Here is a 14,485-nt window from a genome sequence, read left to right as displayed (position 1 = left end):
GTACAGCCGGTGGAGTTAACATGATTCATTTTTGGTGAAGCCTGTTACTGCATAAGGCCCGATAACATCCAGCGAAGTGGGCGGCAGGCGCATTTTCAGTAGCGCTGCCTGTAACTTTCATGACGCTACCCGCGGCGGTGGCGCCGCCTACGCCGCCGCTTGCAGGTGACGCCGTCTACAGTGCTTCTTCCCCCAAGACACGCCCACGAAGTGGATGGGGCGGTGACGCACTGGCGGGTGCGCCGCACGTCCCGAGCTCGTGCGGAGGATGGAAGGCGTCATGGCAGGCGCGTTGGCAGTTAGGGCGACCGCACCGCTCAGGGGCGGGGAGCGGTCGGTTCGGCTCGCAGGCCGGCGGGGCACTGGCGCGGTAGGAGCAGCAGCAGCGGGCCGTCATCGGGAGGCGGACGCGGCGCTAGCGTCGGCAGAGACCGGGGGCGTCCGCCGCTCAGTAGTGCTAGGCCATCTTTCATGAACGTTGATTTCACGCGGTCGACGGACACGGTATCCTGGCTGGTGCCCGGTCGACGGTGACGGTCTTCTCCGCGCAGCTCACGACCAGGAACGGGCCGTCGCAGGGCCACAACAGCGGCGGCTTCACAGCCTCATGCCGGACAAGCACGTGTGACGCGTCCGCGAGCGCGCTTGGAACGAAACTGTGCGCGTCGGTCGTTCGCCGGGGCGTTGTCGGTCGCGGCGCCTGCATGGTGCGGTGCAACTGGGCGGCGTACGACGCCGGGGCTGGTGTCTGGGCAGTCCGTGCTGAGTCGAAGAACTCGCCCGGCGGAGCGGCGTAGACGAGGTCGGTGGCACTGCACTGGAGGTCGGTCTTGAGTGCTAACCGGAAGCCGAGCAGCACCAGCGGCAGGGCGTCCGTCCACCGGGGCGTGGCCGCGCAGCGCAGGGCCGTCTTGAGCTGCCTGTGCATCCGCTCGACGAGCCCGTTCGATGGCTGGTGATAGCTGGTTGTGCGGATGTGTGAGCAGCTCCGGAGCGCGGTCAGCTCAGCCCATGACGCCGACTGGAATTGCCCGCCACGGCCGGTGGTGATGCGGCTGGGTGCGCCACACCGGACGACTCATCCGGCGATGAAAGCGCGGGTGACGTTGGCCTCCGTCATGTCACGGATCGGCAAGGCCTCTCGCCAACGGATGAACCGGTCGACAATGGACAACAGGTAGGCATGGTCGTCATTTGGCGGCAGAGGTCGCACGATGTCCACGTGCACGTGGGCGAGCCGGTCACTGGGAGGGGCGAACACGTCCATAGGCGAGCGTGTGTGTCGTTGCACCTTCGCATCCTGGCACGTCTGGCAGGTTTGGGTCCTCTTCCGAGAGTCTCTCTTGACAGAAGGCCGGATGAACCGGCTGGTGACGACCTGGACGGTAGCTCGCTGCCCGGATGCGACAGGTCGTGCACGTGCTAAAAGTAGGCACGGCGCAGCGGCTCTGGGATCCGCGGACGCATTGTGCCGGTGGAATCATCCACCACGAGCGTCGGGCCACTGGGCGGGTTGTCACGCAGCTGTAAACCGTGATCAGAGACGCGGAACTGGATGAGCTAGTCGTCTACCTGCTAAGCGGCCGCCAACGCGTCCAAGTAGGCAACGGCTGGCTCAGATGCGAGAAGCACGTTGACGGCACGGGACAGCACGTCAGCGGCGACGTTCATCTTGCCCGGCACGTGGCGGATGTCGGTGGCGAACTGTGAGATGAAGTCGATGTGCCGGGCCTCGCGCGGTGAGTGCCGGTCGCTGTTGCACGAGATGGCATGGGTCAGCGGCTTATGGTCGGTGAACACGATCAGTGGCCGCCCCTTGACGGCATACTGGAAGTGACGGATGGCGAGGTAGATCGCCAGCAGCTCACGGCCGAAGGTGCTGTAGCGCCTCTCGAGCTTGCACAGGGAGCAACAGAAGAACCCGAAGGGCTACAGCGTCCCTGGACGTGCTGTTGCAGCACTGCGCCGACGTCCCGGTCAGAGGCATCGACTTGGAGGCTGATTGGTGCGTCAGGCGCTGGGTGAAGGAGCAGCACCGAGTCCGAGAGCGCCGTCTTGCAGCGTGCGAACGCCTCTTTGACCTCTGTGGTCCAGGTTACCTCCAGCTCGCGTCGCGACTGGGTCTTGGATGTGATCAGAGCGTGGAATGGGAGCGAGCTGCTCGGTCGCCGATGGGATAAAGCGGTGGTAGAAGTTCAGCATCCCGATGAATCGACGGAGCTGGCTTCTGTCCGGGGCAGCATGAAGTCGCAAATGGCGGCCACCCTGGACGGCAGCGGAGTGATGCCCACCGGCGTGATGAGGTGTCCCAAGAACTCCAGCTGAGGCGCCCCAAGGACGCACTTGGGCCGGTTGACCACGATACCAAAGTCGTTTAGACGGGGGAAGATGTTCCGGAGTCGGCGTTCGTGGTCGGTCAGGGTGGCGCGGGCCACCAGCATGTCGTCTATGTACACGAAGACGCCGGCTAGTCAGTGGAGGACCTCGTCCACCAGGCGTTGGCACTTTTGGGCAGCACGACGAAGCCCGAACGGCCTACGCGTTGCCTCATATAAACCGAATGGGTTGATGATGGTTGCATTGTCAATGTGGGTCGGCTCCACTGGAATTTGGTGGTTAGCTCGGGAGAGGTGCAGCTTTGAAAAGAAATTGCGGCCGTCTAGGTCTGCAGTGAAGTCCTGGAGGTGTGGCACAGGATACCGGTCCGGATGGTGACTGCGTTAAGGGCGCGATAGTCGCCACAGACCCGCCAGCGGCCTGACTGACACTTGGGCTCCAGGTACAACGGGGTCGCCCAACCGTTCCTGGAGTGGCCGCCGTCTACAAAAGTGACTAGGTTATTAGCCGCTTACATTTTGAAGAACCCTTGAAATGTGCTGACCTCCACTTCGACGTGAATACTCGATGGAACAGTTACGAGAACTTGACGATCGACACCAGCTGACCAAACTGATAGCGATCATGCCGACGATGACATGGCTAACGTTAGGGCTGAGTTATTGTCTGCACCCTGCCTACCGAATACCAGCCGACTTTTCCCAGACAGCCTCTGATAGTCGCGTACCTACCTCCATACATACCTCCTACCATACATACCTCAACTTGTACTCTCCGCTCCCGAAGCTGTACGCGTTTAAGAAGTCTGAAGCTGCATGACATCGACCTTACGTCAATTACCGGAACCTGTTTCCGACAATCGACGTCAAACAAAATGATAATGTAGCCCAGCGTCAACATCTTCTGCCAAGGCAGAGCAAGGAAAAGTATTAAAACAGGCATGTAGTTTTGCTGTTCGGTTGGGAACTTCAAGGAAAAAAACTGTTTTTAGTGTATTTATGGCTAGTTTCGCCCCGCTCAAACCCCCTCCCCTCCCCGGGCCAATGCTGCGAAATTACAACCCTGTGGTGGAGGCGGACTCGTCAGAGAGCACCAGCACCAAACAGTCGGCTTCGTGTCGGTCTGAGCCCTGGGAGCCCATTTCCCTAACAGGGACAAGGTCGGGGCCCGCGATTTGCCTTGGTTGGGACCCCTCAAACAATGCAAGTTTCTGTGTCGGCCAGGCCCCCGCAGTGCTTAACGGAGGGTTCTATGTCGGCAAGGGGCCCTGAGTCGGTCTGGGTAACATTTGCTGAACAGGAGTAGGAACGGGACCCCGAATGCTAGAAGGTCATTTGTGTTAAAAGGCTTTCACAACGAACGTTATGTGAGATTTTTCAATCAGGGGCCAAAGGGTGGCAATGGAATGCCCAGTGACAGCCAGTGATCCTAGCACAGAACGGCGAGCTCCCCATCCTATTTTAGGCAGGGGCTCGTTTTGCTGAACTGGAGTCGCTGTGCCAATTATTCGACACCTGTGGCGATAAGTGAGCCATGTGCGTCAATGAGGGTCCTGCGTCTGTCCGGGACCAAATACTGGGTTCAGGGGACTGCGGCGTCAGGCGGTAGACCAATGTATGACTTATCCCTCTATGGACCTCCGCATCTACCTGGGGACTCCCGCCTCCGAGTCGACAGCATGACAGCCGTCAGCCACCTCGCGCTGTAACGGAATGGCCCTTCACGTTAGTCCCTGACCGGGAAATATCATGTGCCCCTAGTATAGCACCCACTGGGCCTTTACCCGGAAAAGGTAGGCGTATCCTTAGTTTTCGATAGGTCGGATCCAAATGAGGTAAAATGAAAAAGGCCAGTACAAATGAGAGCCTCCATCCTTGCCCGAATGAACATGTGAAACAAATTGCGTAAAAACGTTTTGAGCCTGCGTGCTCGCAGTCTTAGAAGCAAGAACATTGATGGCCTGGGTTGTAGTTGCATCAAACCGAGTGGCCTAGGGCGCTGCAGCTAACACCGGGCGGCGGGCGCCTGTCGTGGGATAACAGCTGTCGTGAAATCATTCTTCCGAAAATCCTAAACTCATTCGTATCGACCAACAATTAGGGTTGGGCGTCTATTTCACCTGTATAATGTTCGGAATACATCCCATGTGAAGCTGTAATTTTAGCCTCACACGGGATGGAGGGTGAGGCTGTGATTAGGGACATAATGATATTGAGAGGAGTCCGTGGGATGGTTCTTCTTCTGCTACACCCGTCTGACACTATTTGGATTACGAACGTCCTGTCGGATATCTCGCCTGCTCCCCCAGTCTGTCTTTCTGTTTTAAAATTAGCTGACCATACATGCAATTTTAAGGCGTCCACCCATCCCCTATGCTGAGCTGCCGCTACTTTTACTGGTCCTTATAATCAATCATCTTTATGTAATTCCATGCATTCCCCCCCCCCCCCATCATGATACGCTGCGTTCATTCGTCGTATCGCTTATCAGCTTAGGCTCCCGCAATTTTGCCTAACTAGTCGCCTCCAATGGCAAATGGGGTCGGGCTGAAGCACTGCTGCCTAATATGCTGTCAAAGTCGGGCCTTTAGGTACATTGGGCACACGTTTGCAATGTAAATTCTTCCTCATTTTAACACATCAGACTGTCACGCGAGGCGTTTGGGCTGGTTTTTTGGAGGGGATGTAAAATCGTATAACTAAACGTCCTTTCCGCCAATACAGGACGCTTTCATTCTTAGTGTCTCCCCAAGTAGCGTTCCTGCCCCTGGGGAGGCATGCCCTTCACACAGAAATTTCCTGGCTGGGATCTTATGCCGTCTCCACCGAGCACATCTTTCGTAAGGGTCTTTACGAGAAACATGTGACGACCGCGCTGCTGGCATTAGGGCAGAGTCGCACCTTCCACATATTTATAGTGGGCACCGACCCTTTTGTATGAGATCCACCCGAAATGTTTAGCCAAATTCAGCTGGCAAAGAGCTCGGAAACAGCGCACAGTAAATGCGTTCTTGTCCCGTGACCCGGAGTTGCTCTTCATCCTTGGTATCGCCCAGGTAGCGTCCTGTCCCTAAAGAGAGCTTGCCTGCCCTAATGCCAACCACAAAGCGATTTACTTACGATTACGACTACGATTTACTTACGATTACGATTTACTCGACGGGATTTATACCGTCTTCGTCGAGAACAACATATTTCGCAAACATTTATGCGTGAAATTTTTGACGACTACGAGTCGCACCTTCCATAAAGTCTAATGGGCACCGTCTCTGATTAAGGAGAACTTATCTGGCTGGCGTCCCCTCCCTTTTAAATGAGATCAGGCTTCCGACGTGACCACTTGCTCTGACGGTCCAAAGTCTCGCCTCCTTTATCCGCAGTTTACCAATGTCGGCAAATATGGGCATGGAAGCTCTGCATACATAGTTGGATTCGGCCTCACGCCCCAGCTGGGTTGTTACAAGCGTGTCCAGATTGGATAGTGACACACATGCCCACTGACGTGCATATCGCGCCTTATTATACCTCATGTCATGTCATGTGGAGAGTGCGCCATGACCGCAGTTTCTATGCGAAAACTCTCAAGGAATTAAGTGCTACATTACATTCATAACATGAATAGGCTGTTAGCAGCCAGTGCAATATAATATATAGAAAACAGACTGGACGATTTGTGGTCCGGCCTGGTCTTGAGCACACGACCCTTAAATTTGGGGCTCGGTGCGTCGCCATAGAAACTGTAACGGGTGCTGATTCTGTGACTATATGCATGTTCATCTTGTTCTGTCCTTATCGTATAGTGGTCATCGACAAGATAACTCACTTAATAGGAATGTTTCACATTTAAAGATATGGTAGCATCAGCTATAATGAAATAAAGCTCTCTTATAACTACTGGTATACTGTTGAGTGGAAAAGACTGCCCGAGACAACACAATTTCTCTCCTCAGTAAATATGCTCCTCAATGCGTCATTGTTTGATTACGTCATCTTATCTAACGCAACATTGATTGAGAGCCAATTGACATTCGTGACGTCTGGAAAGCGTACTCACGAAAGCCAGATATGAACAACTCGACAATTCTATTTTTGGCCTTGATCGCCACATGGCTAATGTAAAGGTAGGATGCGAATGACGTTATCATGGTGACATGGACGCCGGGGTGATCTTGTGATAGTCTCCCCGAAACAGGGGCGGATCCAGGATTTCGTCAAGGGGACCATCTAATATCGTGGGGCCCCATAGAGTTTAGGCCCCGCCCAAAAAATGCTCGAGGTTCAGCCATCAAATTTTCAGAATGTTGGCATGCTACTTTACATAAGGAAACCCATCTTGCTGTGCGCATCCCCAGAAAACTAGGTTTGGTACATTTGCACGTACATGAGGCTTGATCATTTTCTCCACCTCGTGGTGAATTCTGCCATTTTTCACCCGTCAATCAAGCGTGAAATTAATTCCTATCATATTTTCAGATGGTCGGCTGGTTGATGTGGTCAGCTGATGGCTGATAACTAATGCAAAGTATTGGCTTTGTTTAGTATGAAGGAGTACAAAATGGCCTAACACTAGAGTGTATTATATAAATTGGATGAGAACGTGATTGACAAGTATAATGGGTGCCACAAATTGAGTGGCCAACGGAAATATCACATACGACGTCTGCGGCACCAAAAATATTCGACAATTGCGCGTAAGATTCACCGGCACATATCCGACTGCTACTCTAAGGCTAAGACACCAAGGCCAGCAGTGACGAAACCTGAGCGATCACGGGTGCTGCGGCAGGCCAACAAAAAGTCAATCGTCAGCAATTGTGGGGCCCTCAAAGCAAGCGTGAAGAACCGAAAACCAACGTGGTAAGCCCCTGAACGATCGGGAGCGCCCCAGCAGCTGACATATAGGATCCTGTCCAGAGCACGGGCCCTTCGAGCAAAGGAGCCAGTGTGCGTGTGCGCACCCAAGACCAGTGTGCGCGAATGAATACCTCTGTGCGATCAAGAGGGCCCGGGCAGGCAAACGGAAAGGGCCGCAGTGAGAGTGAATTGTCCTCCGCAAACGAGATCAAAGGAAAGAGGCCTAGATCAATGTAGAGGGTCCCTGAGCATCGAGTAGCTCCGTGTTTTTCTTTATGTTGGCCCCAGTAGCATCACAGGGCCCTCCGAGCAAGTGGAAAGAACCCGAGACCAAAGGCAACGGGAACGTTTCAAAAAGAAGGGGCCAAACTCAGGGCATACTTCAGGAACTTTTTCTGGAAAGCAAGCCCGGTGATCGGGGGAGGGGGTAGAGATACAGGTTGTTATCGCTCTTTATTCAAATGTCATAGCTGCTATGCTAGATATGCATCTCGAGCTGTTCTCACTGTGCACAAGCTTGCCTATTCGAATCATCTATGTCGTTCGGCAAATAAGGCTATCCAGCTTCTCACGATTATTCTTTCATTTCAACATTGTCTTTCCTGGGGAGGCGAAATTTCATGAACGGGTAGACATATTGGGTCATTGGGAAGGCATCTACCTCCACAGGATAGACGCCAAAATACGGCCTGGACACAGGCTGCTGAGAATTGTGAGAGTGAATCGATGGCATGTGCCTTCATTTCGCTGGCTGCTTTGCAAGAGATAAGCCTTGCCGTAGCGTCTAACATGGAAACAAATTCGGAAGCTTGAAACTACCAAAAACAATGTGACAAAAGCCACGAAACTGGAGATTCTCGTTCAAAAACCAAGCCAAGGAACTTCATTCAAGGAACATTCAGGACACTTCATTGCCCATCATGCAACGTGTAGGACTTGATCTGCTTTTGTGTGTGGGCAGGGGCGTAGCCAGAGTCTTGACGAAAAGGAACACAAGGTTGACAAAAAAAAAAAACATCCGGATATAGCTTGCTTGTTAACAAGTGACACGGTTTTCTTCTTTTTATTTTTATTTTTACCTAGTAAGCAGAACAGAAACCGGGAGCTACCGTGAGCTCAATTCTGTTTGCATTTTGAGGTCAATAAACTGCAGAAATCAGGCGTTGAACGACTGCATGGGAGAAATCACCGGCGCTCTTTATTTAAAATGGTTGGTTAACTCTTTCTAAACCGATAGAATTCAGAAGCTTTGTCAGTTTTTTATCTGGGTTCTAAAGACATTGAGGACATCGCGAAAGTAAATTGTAGATCGATATGTTGGATCCAAATTTGAAGATGATAATTTGATTGCAGATCAGGCGGTCTACAATGTGTATTAACATGGCCAAGCCATGCTTTTCTGGAAATGTAAACCATTCAGTCAGAATCGATTAGTGATACAATTCATGTAACGTGTTGTTTAACATGCGCGCTTGCAAATCTTAGCAAAAAAAAACCTCGACACCAGGCGTTGCAGTCTCCCTACTTCGCGGAGCGTTATTCTAGTAGCTAATATTTAGCCGTGGCCCACCGGTGAACGAAAATGATGACGCTTCTGAAGTGATTACATTTTAACACTTAAATCAACTAGTAAAACAAGTTATATGACGCAATTTTGAGTATGCGCACTCGAAAATATTAGAAACACGAGCCTCGACTCCAGGCGTTGCAGTCTCCACGGGGCGCGCAGCATCGGATCAGCGGTTAATATTAAGTTATGGCCAACGGGTGGACGAACATGACGCTTCTCAAAAGGCGTCCTTGGGTGCTTCATGACACCAGATCTTGCATTTCGAAGGCAGTCTGAGCACATATTTCACGTGTGCAAATTTTAGACTGATGAAAAGAACGGATTGGCCCCTAAAGCACCGTGATGTGGGGCTGGAACCTGGTGGTTGAACTGTAAGAGTGAAGGCAAAATCTAGATTTTTCGTGCTTTTGCAGCTATTTATCTGTCCAGAAGACAGACTGACACGGCGCCCGCTGTCTGGTGGCACTTGCAGTGGCCGAAACTTTTCGGTTTTACGGAAGTTGCAACCCAGACCATCCTTGTCCCTGCTGTCGAAGTTGCAGGCGGGCATGTTCAAGCCTTTGATGTAATTTGTTTTAATAATGCGTTCCGAAAAAATGAACGTTTTCAGGCAAATATGGCATGACCTTGCTCGTTTTTTCGTTTATTTTGGCCCGCGCTATTCAGCGATAATGAAAGTCCCACTCTACTCAGCAAGAATGAGACCCTTATTTCCTTCCGGGCAAGGGGCCTCTTGAGTAGAACACCCGGGGCACATTACCGTTTCCGGTCGAGGGATGAAGGGCCATTCCGTCCCACCGCAAAGTGTCTTCTGGCTATCATTCTGGTGGCACGGGGTGGGACCTGCTGGTCGATACGGAGGCCATTAGAAGGATAAATAATGTCACATTGTTCCCATCCCTGACACGGCAGGCCTTCTGATCCGCGCAGTTAGCCCCGGATCAGCACAGGAGCCATCACTGACGCAACAACATCCCTGATCATCGCATGTAGTCCGATAGTTGTCACGTAGACTCCAGTTCCATGTTTTTTTTTTCTGTGTTCTTCAGAGGTATTGAGTCGTCCCTGACTGTGAACTGTAGATGAAATGGAGTTACTAATTTGTATTAACATGGCTAACCCATGTTCGTCTTAAAATGCTCAAGATCCTGTCAGAGGTGATTACTGACAGGAAAACTGTGTAACATCGTGTTGAACATGCATGCTCGCAAGTCATAGCAATAACAGCATCGGCGCCCGGCGTTGCAGTCTCCAGGCTGCACGGCGTCGGCCTTGCGGCTGTAACATTAAGCGATGGCCAGCGAACAAACGAAAAAAGATGACGTATCTTAAGAGAGATGGCTGGTGAACTAGATAAATCGGCATGCATGCTTAATAAGTAAGCCAAATGCAACCTTAATCTGAAAAGTGGCGGGGAGGGGGAGCAGTTAACATTGCTGCCCCCCCCCCTCCCACACCTTGAAAAGTGGGGGAGCCATGGCCCCCTGCCCCCCCCCGCTGTTCCTACGCCCATGCCCCCATAAGTCATGCGGCGTCGGCACCGTGGTTGCGACACTGAGCGATGGCTAATGACCGGACGAAAAAGATGGTGCATCTTGACGGGGATGGCTGGTGAACTACGTGAATCAGCGTTTACCTTTAATGTAGTGCAAAAGTAAGCTGAACGCAACCTTAATCTGAACAGTGGGGGGGTAATTAACATTGCTGCCCCCCACCTTGAAAGGTGGGGGCTATGGCCCCCCTGCCCCCCCCCCTCCCCTGTTCCTACACCCATGCCCGAGGCTAATATGACGGGCTCCTGAGAAGCTAAGTATGCCCCGGAATAGGCTCCCGTCAACAAGTATAGGGTCATCAGAGCAAACGAAAAGAACCCAGGACCAAAGTGGTAGGCCCTTAATGACCGGTAGTGCCCCGGCAAGCTGACATATGAGTCCCCGACCAGAGCACAAGACCCTCTGAGCAAAGGGGGTTTTACGCAAAACCATGAATGAATACTCCTGTGCGATCAAGAGTGCCCGAGCAGGTTAACTGTAAGAGCCTTGACAGGAGTAAACAGTCCTCCACAAATGAGATCAAAGGGAAAAGCCCCCGATTGAGGAAGAGGTCTCTTGAGCATCGAGTGTCTCGGTGGCTTACCATATATGAGCTCCAGCAACAGCACAAGACTCTCCCAGCAAGTTGAAAGAACCTGAGACTTATATGAAGCGCCCCTGAGCAATTGAGTGCACCCTGGCATATGGGGCCCCGGAAAAGCATATAGAGCCTTTCAGACGAACGGGTAAAATCCGTGGAGGAAAACCTGATCGTTTAAGAGTGCTCAGGCATGGAAACAAATAGCGTCCCAACAGCAGCGTTGGGGTCTACGAGACAATGCAAAGAGATCAAGGGCAACGCGGAAAGCTCCTCAGAGATCAAACCTGATCGTTTACGAGTGCTCAGGCATGGAACCAAGTAGCGTCCCAACAGCAGCGTTGGGGTCTACGAGACAATGCAAAGAGACCAAGGGCAACGTGGAAAGCTCCTTGGCGGTCAGATTGACCTGGCAAGTGGACATATAGGGTCCGGGCAAGAGCGTAATGCCTCTGTACAGCGTAATGAGCTTCAAAATTTCCCCCAATGAACACATTTTCAATCAGCGAAGAATTATATGTCTGCTTACGAACTCTACCTTCGCTAGCAATCGTTTTTGGTCGTCTGTAAGCCCAAAGACGTTAAATTTTGCTGTTTTTGTTTTGTTAGAAAGATGTGTCCGTTCGGCCGGTTATGGGCCCCTTTGGAGTCCATGCGTCTCCTCGGCATGGTTCTTGGGGCATGATTCCGTGCCCCCCCCCCCCCCCATGATCCCGCCTGTATCCGCCACCGGCCTGAGCAGCTTAATAGATAGGGCCCGCCGAGAACCTAGGGCCATCCATTCAACTAAGACGTGCGCAAACCACAGCATGGAGAGCCTCGGAATTATTAGTTTTTAATATAATTAATACTCTTTTAATATAACAAATGTACAGGTTGTGTTGACCTGTACGTGAATTCACTTAGGTCAAAGTTCCAGGTTCCTAGGTCATGACCTTCGGATCAAAAAAGGTAAACAAGGTTGAATTCCAGGCTGGTCTCCAAAGTACCCCCAGAACCTAGATAATCGTTTCAAAGCAAAAGGTCCCATTATCATTCAAGGTCAGTGACCTTGTTTAACCTTCTGAAGGTCAAGGTGACCAAAATCATACAAGATTGCTTTGAGTTTTGCATTTGACTAATCGACAAAGAATACGCCAGGCAGTATGTCCCTAAAAACAAAGTGCTGCTATCAGTGCTCCTGTATAATGCTGCTATCAATGAACTCGAAATGAGCACCAGAAGCAATCCCATACAGCAAGCCCTAGAGTAACAACACAGGTTGGTTTTCACATTAGTGTGACCTTCATACCTGACCTTATGTCGCTGTAATTTGTTTATTCAACTGTTGTGCTGCCTAAGAAAGCATCTCAGAGATGTATAGCTTCGTCTAACACTCCGTTGCTGGATCAGATTGAAAGATTCCCTAGAAATTGCCTTCGTTGAAACCATGGCCCGAATTTGACCTGCCATAGGTTAGCGACCTTGCAAGGTACATCTAAATTTTTGATGTCAAACGATCTGCTTTTCATTTGTCTACAGCTATGCAAAATTTAGCGCGGCTACGCCGCGCCGTTCGGAAGCCATTATGGAAAAACCATCTGGGGGGGTGAATTTGACCCCCCACCCGAGCGCGTGTTAACAGATAGGGCCACCAAGAGCGCAAGGCCCTCCATTCAAATAGAAGGTACCCAAGACCCGACGCAGAGGTCCCCCAACAATCGAATGTACCCGATCAGCTTATCAGCAGGAACCACGACAAGAGCGTGAGGCCATCCATTCAAAAAAGTACCCAAAACCATGTGCAGAGGGTCCCAGAAGATGGAGTGTGCCCGAGCAGGTAATCAGATGGTCCCAATAGGAGCGTAGAGCCCTAAATTCAAACAAAAAAAAAACCAACGGGCTTGGCCCGAACAATCTTGCGTGGCCGAAGAAGCGAGCAGAGGGGCCCCCGACAAGTGCGTAGGGCCCCCAATCAAATAGAAATTACATATGACTCAATGCAGACGGCCCCCCGAACGATTCAATGTGCCCTAGCAGGTATCAGATAGTTCCCGACAAGAGCGTAGGGCCCCATTCAAATACAAAGTACCCAAGGCCTAGTGTGGATGGCCCCCAAAAGATCGAGTGTGCCCGAGTAGGCTATCAGATGGCCCCTGGCAAGAGCGTAGGGCTCTACATTAAAGTACTCAATGTACAGGGCCCCAAACAATCCAGTGTGCCTGAGCAGGATAACAGATTGGGCCCCGGCAAGTGTGCAAGGTACTCCATTCCAATAGAACGCACCCAAGACCCAATTTGTATGGTCCCAACGACCGCGTGTGCTTAAGTAGGTTACCAGATAGGCTCTCGACAAGAGCGTAGGGCCCTAGGCAAGTGGCATAGAATTGGAGGCGCCCTAGACCAATGCAGGGGGCCCATGATCATATCGCGAGTGTGTCGGTGGGTTAACCGAGACCAACGTAAGGGCCCCTAAGCAACTGAGAAAACCCCGGCAGGTTTATCACATGGGCCCCGGCTACAGCCCATAGAGCCTTCCAGGCGAATGGAAAGAATCCGTGGAAGGCCCGTGATTCATAAGAGCGCCACGGTGCACTAGCAGGAAGGGCCCAGCAACAGTGCAGGGTCCTCCGAGCAAACGCAAGGAAATTAAGGGCAACGTGGAAGGATTCTTAACGATCGCAATGACCCTGCAAGTGGGCATATAGATCCCCCGGAAACAGCACAGGCCGCTTGGACAGCGTAAGAAGACTTAAAATTATCAGCTAGCAGCTTTTTCGATCATTGAATACTTTTTTCTCTATTCCCGTGGGCCTTTCACTTTCGTTTGCAACTGTTCTTGGTCGCCTGGAAGTCCAAAGATGTCTAATCTCGTTGTGTTTTGTTTTGTTTTTTTAAAAACTACACTGGCTCGGTCAACTATGGGCCCTTCGGAACCTATGGGACCCTTCGGGGCCCAAAGGGAGGGGGCATGACCCCGTGGCCACTCCCTCTGGATCTGCCCCTTTTCCTGTCTCCTGGCTAACATTCTGTAACAGGAAATTTCCAGTTTGGCACGTGGGGCAAAAGAGAGATCGGTCCGATCACTTGAACGGCCTAAGTATTGAGTTCCTAAGGATGCCGCTACCACCAAGAAAGGTGGGGAGTACACAGGGTGGTATGTTGATGCTTGCCCCCACCCTCGTCTCAATCAGGCGCGCAGCCAGAGCCTTGGCAAGGGGGCTCCAGGCCAGAGCTGTAGCTTGGCAAGCACAGGACTGACAGAGGGCCCACTGATAGTAAAACGTCCCCCCCCCCCAAAAAAACCGCCAGATATGGCCTATTTAGTAATGGGGACATGCTTTTTTCTTTGTTGTTTTTCATTTTTACCTTCTATTACTGGAAAAGAATCCAGAAGCTACCGTGAGATCAATGCCGCCTGAAATTTAGCCAATAAACTGAAAAATCATGCATTGAGCGACTGCATGAACAATCGCCGGCGCTCTCCATTTTACAACGGTTTATGTTTCGTTCTCTTCTTCATTCGGCTTCAGTTTCAATAATAGGCGCGTGACAGGGGCAGATGAAATGCATTCCAGCAAAGAACAGAGAACTGAGTGCGTACATTTGATTCCAA

Source organism: Pollicipes pollicipes, unplaced genomic scaffold, assembly GCF_011947565.3.
Source record: "Pollicipes pollicipes isolate AB1234 unplaced genomic scaffold, Ppol_2.1 Scaffold_4295;HRSCAF=5057_pilon_pilon_pilon, whole genome shotgun sequence".
Classification (NCBI taxonomy): Eukaryota; Metazoa; Arthropoda; class Thecostraca; order Pollicipedomorpha; family Pollicipedidae; genus Pollicipes; species Pollicipes pollicipes.
This window is presented reverse-complemented; position numbering follows the sequence as displayed.